The following is an 11,144-nucleotide window of genomic DNA, read 5'->3' on the forward strand; positions in this document are numbered from 1 at the left end:
TGAGAGTTTTGCAGGATACAGTAGCCTGGGCTGGCATTTGTGTTCTCTTAGGGTCTGTATGACATCAGTCCAGGATCTTCTGGCCTTCATAGTTTCTGGCTAGAAGTCTGGTGTGATTCTGATAGGTCTGCCTTTATATGTTACTTGACCTTTTTCCCTTACTGCTTTTAATATTCTTTCTTTATTTTGAGCGTTTAGTGTTTTGACTATTATGTATGGGGAGGTGTTTCTTTTCTGGTCCAATCTATTTGGAGTTCTGTAGGCTTCTTGTATGCCTATGGGTATCTCTTTTTTTAGGTTAGGAAGTTTTCTTCTATGATTTTGTTGAAGATATTTACTGGTCCTTTGAGCTGGGAGTCTTCACTCTCTTCTATACCTATTATCCTTAGGTTTGATCTTCTCATTGAGTCCTGGATTTCCTGTATGTTTTGGACCAGTAGCTTTTTTTCCGCTTTACATTATCTTTGACAGTTGAGTCAATGATTTCTATGGAATCTTCTGCTCCTGAGATTCTCTCTTCCATCTCTTGTATTCTGTTGGTGAAGCTTGTATCTACAGCTCCTTGTCTCTTCTTTTGGTTTTCTATATCCAGGGTTGTTTCCATGTGTTCTTTCTTGATTGCTTCTATTTCCATTTTAATTCCTTCAACTGTTTGATTGTGTTTTCCTGGAATTCTTTCAGGGATTTTTTGCATTCCTCTCTGTAGGCTTCTACTTGTTTATTAATGTTTTCCTGTGTTTCTCTAGGGAGTTCTTCACGTCTTTCTTGAAGTCCTCCAGCATCATGATCAAATATGATTTTGAAACTAGATCTTGCTTTTCTGGTGTGTTTGGATATTCCATGTTTGTTTTGGTGGGAGAATTGGGTTCGATGATGTCATGTAGTCTTGGTTTCTGTTGCTTGGGTTCCTCGCTTGCCTCTCGCCATCAGATTATCTCTAGTGTTACTTTGTTCTGCTATTTCTGACAGTGGCTAGACTGTCCTATAAGCCTGTGTGTCAGGAGTGCTGTAGACCTGTTTTACTGTTTTTCTTTCTGCCAGTATTGGGGACAGAGTGTTCTGCTTTTTCGTCGTGTAGTTTTCCCTCTACAGGTCTTCAGCTGTTCCTGTGGGCCTGTGTCTGAGTCTTACCTTTGGTCCCGAGGCTCAAGTTAGCTCATGAGGGTTCTGCCCACGGGCTCTCCATGATGTGGCGACCAGGAAGATCTGCGCCAGCGCCCCTTCGGGAGCCTCCCTGCACCCGGGTTCAGATGGCCTCGTGTGTTTCCTCTGGAATCAGCAATGTGTAGAGAGCAGTCTCTTCTGGTTTTAGAGGCGTGTCTGCCTCTCGAAGGTTTAGCTCTCCTTCCCACGGGATTTGGGTGCAGAGAACTGTTTATCCGGTCTGTTTCCTTCAGGTTCCGGCGGTGTCTCAGGCAGGGCTCCTGCTGCTCCTGGGCCCTCTCCCACGGGAGCCCAGAGGCCTTATACAGTTTCCTCTTGGGCCAGGGATGTGGGCAGGGGTGGGCAGTGTTGGTGGTCTCTTCTGCTCTGCAGCCTCAGGAGTGCCCACCTGACCAGGCGGTAAGGTATCTCTCCCACGGGTTCTGGGAGCAGAGAGCTGCTGCGGGCTGGGATCCGCGGGTGTGGGGCAAGGTTACACATTTTCATTGATGAAATCTGAAACTTAATTCAAAAGCATAAAATATATCAAGTATTATCTGAGAATGGACATCAAACACTACATGCGTTGGAAAAATCAGAGCTTTAGTTTTGGAAGAGTATGGATTTTACATGAAATATCGGACATGAGCAATCCAGTAAAGCTCCAACTTTATCATTACAAGTGTTGAACCTCTGTTTGACCATGTCAAATCTGCTTTCTAACACTGGAATTATTAAAGAGGTAGATTAATTTCAAATTTATAAAGATCATTTCTAATGGAAAAAGAAGTGTGGATAGGCCATTAAAAGGCTAGATTCCAGATGGGGAGATTTCTCAGTGAGCAGAGCACCTCTGCTGTGATGTGCAGGCACAGAAAATTAGAAATGGTAGTGCCTGTCAGTGATGCTATTGCTTTCCCAGTTTGAGAGGAAGCACAGGGATGCGAATTCCCAGAGGTCTCTGTGCCATCTAGTATGGCGTGCACAGCAAGGAACTGACTTGTAGCTGAGGCAGGAGGCAAGGATTACCAACTATGCCATCACTTGACTTCCGCATTTGTATCATGGCACATGTGTGCCTGCACATACACACATGAAAATACCCATGCGCATGTGCATACATACACAGACACAGATACACACACACACACACACACACACACACACGCAGAGAGAAAGAGAAAGAGAGAGAGAGAGAGAGAGAGAGAGAGAAACTTTTTAAAAGAAGATATAAGATAAAAGAAAACAATAATACAACCTTAGGATCTTCCTACATCCATGGGAATGCTCCATCAATACAAAGAATTGCAGCCACAGATAGTGAAGACCACTTTAAGATGAGAAACCCAGAGCCATAGCCTCCCTCCCTACATTTTCTAGAAGTAGGTTAAAAAAAGAGTCACACCACTCCTAATGGCCATCTACTGGCCCAGGAGTGAATAGTTAGATCTGATCTTGTTATATACTTACCTCGCTTCCTGTACTATTTCTTTTTATAGTATCAGGATAGTGGCCTGCCACAAAATTTAATACTCTAAGTAAAAGATAACAACTAAATCTTTGAAAATTAGAGGTGTGGCATGTATAAAATCAGAATCACAGAAACCAACCTTCTTAGCAACACCAATGATTTCAAAACTATATTTACATTAATTGTATTTTATTTTCTCATCATTTATATGAAACAAAGTCACATAGTAAATGACTTCCAACAGTAACATATTACCTAAATAGTATTTTTTATCAATATCCAGGTACACATATTATACAATAATCCCAGTTTACCTTACCATCTCTTCTACTTTTCTAAATAACTGTTACTTCGATATGATCATGTCTACGTCATGGACCCTGAGTCACCTTCCCCTGCAAGGCCTACACTGAGAACTTATTACAAAGACTGTATAATTCTAAAAGTTCAAAACATTTATTATATAGCTCACAACTAGAAAGTTTGCTAACCAACAAATCTAGAAGACTCTACTTATGGTCATCTGATGTCTTTGGAATCATTTTCCTAGCTTCTCCGTCTGTTTCTGTTTGCACCATTTAATATACCACTAGTGCGCTCGCTCACTCGCTCTCACTATCTATCTATCTATCTATCTATCTATCTATCTATCTATCTATCTATCTACTTACCTATCTATCTATCTATCATCTATCTCCTTCCCCTGTCTCTATGTGTGTGTTTGTGTGCATATGTGTATACATGAGCATGTGCATGTGTGTAGCAAAGCAGTATTAATTTCTACACCCTCTGCTTTATTATTTAAGGAGCATGTGCATAAAGTTCAGAACATCCACAACTGAATCCCCTTCTTGAGGGCCTGTAGTGTACCAGCTGTTTTATAAAAGTTATAACTGCTGCATAATCAAATAAAATTACAGTGAGTTTTCCTACTAACCATTCACTACTCTTTAGCTAGTAATGCACTTCAATTCTTAACATTATTCCTTGTAAGATATTCATGCCAACACCCAAATGCAGTAAATACTCTATAAGGTTGAATTGTCCCTGGTAACCATGCTAACTAACATCAGCTTCTTTAAAATTGCCAAGTATACAATAACCATGCAACCCTCTTTTCTTAATAAACAAGTAAATTAAAGGAAGGAATGAACCAAATTTCATTTTATCAATTACTCAGACTAAATCCTCAATTTGACATATTATTTCACATATCCAGTAGACTCACAATCAAGTTTTCTGATATTTAACTTGTAAACTTCCTAGAATTTAGTCTCTAGACATTTTCAAAATATTAGAAGCGTCTCCTTTTCCATTTACCTAGATAATTCCATTAAACAATCTCCTTTGATTTGATTTGATATACTGTCATATTTATGACACTCACTCTGGAGAACATTTGCAGACTAATAAGTAATTGACTTTAGTAAATAGACAATTTATCAAGGGACCACTGCTTTGGAAATAAACCATGGCAGTGCACTATTAAAGCCTTAAATATTTTGCACAAATTAGAAACTTAGAAAAGATGTTAATTATTGGTAAGATCATGAAACCAACATGACTGCTATTCAGCACCCCCAACAAAGGTCAATGCCTTCTAATGATATCCCGCTATACTCATAGAGGGGTACCTAGCCCAATCACCGTCAGAGGGGCTTCCTCTGGTAGCTAATGCGAGCAGATGCAGAGACCCACAACTAAACATTTTGTGGATCACCTAGCACCCTGCAGAAGATGGACAGGAAGGATTTCAAGAGACAAAGGGGTGGAGAACAACATGAAAAGTGGCCTACTGACTCAACTAAGCACAGCCCTTAGAGGCTCATAGAGACCGAAGCAGCAATCACAGAGCCTTCATGGGTCTTAACGAGTTCCTCAGCACACATGCTTTGGTTGTTTAGCTTAGGGGTTCTGTGGGATTCCTAACAATAGGCATAGGGGCAGGAGCTGCTTCAGGCTCCTGTGCATGCTCTTGGAACTCTTTTCCTCCTACTGGTTTGCCAAGTTCTGCCTTGATAGGAGTCTTTGTGGGTAGTCTTATTGTATCTTGTTATGCTGTGTTCCCTTGAGACAACTAGGAGGCCTGGATTTTTTTCTGAAGGGAAAAAGAGGCTCAGTAGATCAGGGAGAGGGTGGTGAGTGTTGGTGACTGGGAAGAGTGGAAGGAGAGGAGTCTGCAATCAGAATGTATTCTACGAGAGAAGCCTCCTCTTTCTAAAAGAGAAGAGAGGGGAAATAAAAAAAATAATGCATGTGATCTTATTGCAAGGCACTCTACCTAAAAGTGTTGAGATTTTGTTCATGACAGAATTCATAGTAAAACATTATGATTAGTTATGTAGTGCTCATAGATGCAACAGAAGCTCAATTTAGTTAACAGGGATGGGAATCTATAAGAAGATCATTGGACAGTTGTGAGCTACCCAACATAGTTGCTAGGATTCCTGTGGTTCTTCACCCTGAAGCATTTCTCCAGCCGCCATTCATGGAACTTTTGAGACAGACATATATCTTATCTCCAGACAGACAGAGTTCTTTATGGTTGAACTGCAAACACAGGGCATGTTCCTCCAGGGGCCATAGCACTCACTGCGTTCTGTTTTGTTTTTGGTATTATTGTTTTTTCTTTGCTTGCTACTGATCCATGAGCAGATCTATGAAAAAAAAATCACCAAGGAGGACATACACAACTCAAAGGTCAGAACATGATATGGCTTCATTGTCTTGCAACATTCTGGTTTCATTTCACTGTGATATTTTCCTACTTACACATTGCATACTTAGATCACTGTATACTCCAAAATGACCATCCCTTAGCCTTCCCTCCAGATACTCTCTGGACCCCTTTTGCTCTCAGAGTATCATCAGTAGTTTTGCATGTCAATTTTTTCTAAGTTCCATATGCAAAATAAAAGATGTTATACTTGCCTTTCAGAATCTGAATCATTTTATTTAGCATAATTATCTCCTGTTCTATATACTTTCTACAACATTAATTTGTTTGTCTTGCAATAATTAATATCTGCGTTGCACTCTGAAATGAATGTACTTAAATGTTACGCACAAGGTAACATTTTAAATGCTTTCAGTCCAAAAAGCAAAAGTACTTAAGAATATTTGGATAATTTTTATGACACAATTTTCAGAAGTTCCTAAACGAGGCATCACCTTGACAGCTAGGATTTACATTCTAGGAAGAACAGATAAAAGCTCATTTAATTTTAAAACATTGCAACCTTCAAGTGCAATGGATTGCACTATATTTTCAAGTGTCTTTAATGTACTTTGCTTATGCTTAAATCCCCTTGCCATTGTCCGCATTGAAGCACCTCTTCATGTTGAACTCGGTCATGTTTCTTACAAGTCCTCTTGCATTTTTTTGCCTTTATTTCTAAATGAAGTTCCTTATACTTTTATAAAACATGGTGGCATTTGTATTTCTGAGTTTGTCTTCCTTGATTTAACATGGTGATCAGTAATTTGTTTTTTGTTTGTTTGATTGTTTTGTTTTGTTTTGCTACAAATAGCATAATTTTGCCTTTGGGAGAGGAATTTTCTATTTTCTATATGAACTGTATTTTTTTTCTCCAGTCATCTGATGAAGGGCAAGTAGACTAGTTTCATTCCTTGGCTATTGTAAACAATGCTGAAATAAATACAAGTGTGTGGATAACTTTGTTGTACTTTTATGTAAATTCTTTCAGATATGAACCCAAAGCCCCTACACTGGATACATGTGACTGCACTAATACACAGCTCCAGGCGGAACGAGTAAGACCCCCTTGATTTATAATTCATGAGCATGCACTATTTGCTTTCATGATAACATCCACTGTAATTGGAGATAGTTTTATGTTTTCTGGTAGCTAAGGACATCAAACGTGTTCTTTGTAGGTTATTTTTTTCCCATTTGTATTTCCTGAGAACTGTCTAGTGTTCATGTATCGATTGCATTTCTGTTATTTTGAGTATTCAATGAATTTTATATATTCAACCAATTACACAAATAGATGACAGATATTTCCCCCTTAGGAAAGTGAAGAAATGACTTTGGTGTTTGAGAATTTTGTAAATTTTAAGCATTGACATTGTTTCGAATCTTTCTCCTATTTTCTGAGCTCCTAGATCCTTGGTCAGAAATCTTTTTCCTGTGTCTATATCATCAAGTTTCCTATATCTCTTCTAGTAGTTTCAGGTAGTTGGGTCTCAGAAAAGAGACTTCTATATTTTGTTATAGATTAAGAAATATGTAGGTAGCCTGTTTTCTAAGCACCATTTGTTGAAAAAAAAAAACATTTATTCCCCAATGATCATTTAGCCCTGGTTCTGGTTTTGTTTTTATTTTTATGATAAAATATCCTGACAAAAAGAAACTAAGGAAGAGTTTATTTATTTCATTATTACATGTTTCTGTCTATCAGTATAGGACAATCACGTGCCACTTGAGGTAGCTCATAAGATCATATCCACAGTTGAGAATGGAAAGAAATAAGACCATGAATTCTTGCTCACTTGCTATCTACGCTTCTCTTATGAAGTTAAGAATTCCATGTCTAAGGAATAGTGATGCCCAGTGTAGGCTTCCAACATGGAATAACAATCAAAAAAATCCTCCACATCATAATAAGGCAAAATAACAATAAACACAAGACATGAAAGAGGGCAGGAAAATGTTAAGAAGGAAAATTTTCTGAATAAAAGAAAAAACATAAGGAAAGGGAAGAGAATATAATGAAAAAAATTGCAAGAGAACAATATGATCACAAAATAAAAAACTATAAAAATAAAAATAGCTAATGGTGAGCAAAGGGCTAAAAAGCAAAATCACAGGTTTTCAGAAGGCAGTAAAATGAATATTAAAACTTGTAAAGTTTTTTTTATTAAATCTGAAAATTGAAATTCTGTTCCATCTCCTATAAAACAGACATTTTCAAGGTCTGAGAACTGGGTAGAAAGAGTAGCGCATCATATCTGGAGTCTCTTATAGTTCTGTTCTGTTCCCACTGTAATGCTGCTGCCGCTGAATGTAAACTGTTCTGACAGCCAGTTAATCAGTGGTTCATCTTTAATAACTTTTTTTTTCTGTGTATATTTGAAGTTGTTTCTGGCTTCTTTACTTAGGGAGTTGTGTGACCTTCAGGAGGGGCTTCTTTCTCATTCCAGGGACAGCAGTTTGTGCACCTGCTGGTGCAAACTATTTAAGCTGAGGCTGTTCCACTAGTGCACTGGATACTGACGGGAAGAAAACAAAGTGGAGATCTGCTCTGCAGGGCAACGTCTGAAGTAAGGACCTACATGGAGCTGGTCTCTGATCCTTGGGATTCTTCCCAGTAGCAAACTACTCTTTAAAGAGAGTAGCCTACAACAATTTACTCACGGAGGTTAAGTATAGCACTCTTAGATCTGCCACACAGCAAGGTATTCAAAAAAGGCAACTATGAACTTTGAACAGTCAGCTGGCCATAGACCCAAGGCTCTTAGTCTTCAGAGTGGTCAAGTATGGAACTCACTCTATCCCATAGGCATGGCCACTGACCACCTTTTCTTTCATAGTTAAAGTCTACTGCTGCATAAGCTTCTCAAAATACCTGTATCTGACCCTCACACTGTCACTACTGCTTCTAATGACTATCTTCTACTCAAAAACTAATGCAAGGTATCCCTGGCTTCTTGACTTGCTGTAGTTATGTGTTTTCATGTCTCTATAATAGACACCCAGCATTAGCATGGTGTGATACAGGGAGCCAGCAAATAGATCTCTTTTCCATGCTGGCCATACAGGAAAGGTTTCTGTCACACTGTATTTCTGTACTGGAGTAAAGCTTGTGAGGACTGCAGTTCTCACCTGGAATTACAACCATTGGAATGGGCTGGAAATAGAAATGGAAACCTTACTTCCTCTGTTACCTTTCAGAACATGCCAGAACTCACTTTAGATGTCTTATCACCTTTGCCTTTGTGCTGAGAGGATGACTTTAGTCAAAAACAGGATTTTTGTAAAATCATTTCAGCAATTTGATCTGATGAATCAAAAAAGATCAGACTTTGGCCTCAAGTAAATATTCATTTCTTTCTCTAAGACTATTTGACTGAAATAAAAATAATGCTGTACCTTTTATCAATGGAAAGGGGGCCTGGCTTATCCCGGAGACTGGGCTGGGAAACCTCCTTCAGCTTCATTCTCAGGTGTTTTCATAACGATCTTTCAAAGTAACACTTACAGAGCATTTGTCTACAACACTATATGATTTCATACATTAATAACTTCATTTTATCCAAAAATCAACTTTAGGAGCTAACAAAGTATTATTCTTCTACAACTAGAAAACTGAAGTTTTGTCGATGTAAGCAGCTAAAAGCCAGCTAGCTAACAAAAATTTAATTTTAATACTGATAATGAATATATGACCCTAATCATTGATTGGTTTTTACATAGTGTGAAAACTCTCAAAGGTCATATATATAAAATAACTCCTCGTCTTCTTCTACCACAAAGGACATACATATAAATATATTTTATTCTGGGAATGAAAATTAACAGAGACTTTAAATATGTAAAGTTTTAACAAAAATGCTACTTTCAAAAAATAAATAAATTTTCCATGCTGTTACTAGAATTCTACACTATCACAATATTCTCTTTTATTCTATTCCTGCTTACTATATGCCAGATATTATTAATATTCTAGTGAGACAGCACAAAGCTAAGAGCCTATTTGAGTTGCTGGCCACATGGGATTTCTAGTACAAATTAGAATGACTGCCAATCCAGGTGATGCTGAAATACAAAGTAATATTTCTCAAGTTCAAGGTAAGACGCTTCAAAAATGAATGAGTCACTTCAGTACCATATCAGATTTAATATTTTATCAATTACATTCCAATTTGATCAGGAAATCATATAATTTGGACATAATATATTTATTTGTTAATACTTTAGTATTCATTTTAGTGAGCCTAAATTTTTCATGGCTGTCCTATATTAATATAGCCTTTGAAAAATACTGCACAAAATTATAAGAAAATATACCATGGGTAGAGCTGGAATGCAGTTATTTAAGGTCAAACCCCAGCAGGGAAGAAAGATTTCTTTCTCAAAAGTTTGATCTATAAGCACTGACCTGAAGTCAGAAGGACTCTGAGGAAAGTATCCTGCCCTTGACTAGAGGTCCTGAAAAGGGAAGAGCAAAGTGGATTCCAAGTCAATTTGAAGAAAGGCAAGCCAATGCTGCACAAATTTCACGGCTGCAAAGTAGGGCACAGAATCTGATGCCTTTCAATACTCAGCAAAATAAAACTCCAAGTTGAAATCTAAAAATAGATGCAACATCTTGGCAGTGTCACACAAAGGTTAGGATAAATTGTTGAGACTATAAACAGGTGTGATTATTTTGCTTTCTGTGGGCTGTAACGTAACAGGAGTCCCAGAATGATGGCTAGAAAAGAGGATCTAAGCTCTGAAGGGTAAGGAACAAAACTCCTAAGACTACATTCATTGAATTCTGCAGCATCCCAAATGTCAGCTTTCAGTTTTGTCAGCAAACAACTAAAATTTTGAATCATATTTTTACAAATCTGTCTCTACTAAGCAACTACCCATCCACAGCTTGGCCTTCAGTGTTACTATACTGTCTTCTTTTGCCTGAAATACAATATATGAATTCCACCAGAAATTAAAGAACCATTATTTCTAGAATTTGTGGCAACTGCAGCATGAATGAAATCTTAAAAAGGTTGATATTTTCCTCACCTGACATATGAAGTATATGGAGCATATACAGAGACAGATGTAGCCAGCTTTTTAATGGGATTAAATACTATAAAACTAGTGGGTTGATAATTAAGTAATATGATGGTTTGAGTGTATGTCCTCCATAACCCACGTTTGTATTTTAAGCCATTATCTCAGAATGTCTATATAAATGTATATACAAATACATAAGTGTATATGTAAATAAACATTAGAGTAAGTTAAAATGAAGCTATTCAGTTGCAAGTTGATTCTAAATAGATAGTGCTGTGCTCAGTTCCTGCAGAGTATACAAGAAATGCAGTTTTTAAAATATTGTTGTCTTGTATGAAAATTCCCTAAGTTTGCTGCAATCACAATAAAATCTCTGAACCCCTAGACTCGGGGCTCTCACTCTGACCCCCTATGACTATGAGAATCTGAGAGACACTGCTCTCAGACTCCTAATAAAGACCTTTAAGTGTTTTTTTATTGGAATTGGCTCCTGGGTGTTCCTTGGGTACCTGTAAATGGGGCATAGTATCTTGTTGCATGGGCCTGGAAACCCAAGACCTCTAGGACTCCTAAGTGAAGGGTCGAAAGGCCAGCTAATAAGGAGATGTCTCATTGTTGGTCCTTGTGTCAGTGCCTTGTCTGTCAGATTTTTCTTAAGTATCTGTGGTAAGAGACAACTGAAATGGTGAGCATGGAACCCAGCTACATGGCTCCCAGCTGCCTTCCTGTTTGTTTTCTGTCCTATACAAGTGACAGAATCTGCTCTCTAGCCTTCACCACCCT

This window comes from Rattus rattus, chromosome 12 (assembly GCF_011064425.1).
Source record: "Rattus rattus isolate New Zealand chromosome 12, Rrattus_CSIRO_v1, whole genome shotgun sequence".
NCBI lineage: Eukaryota > Metazoa > Chordata > Mammalia > Rodentia > Muridae > Rattus > Rattus rattus.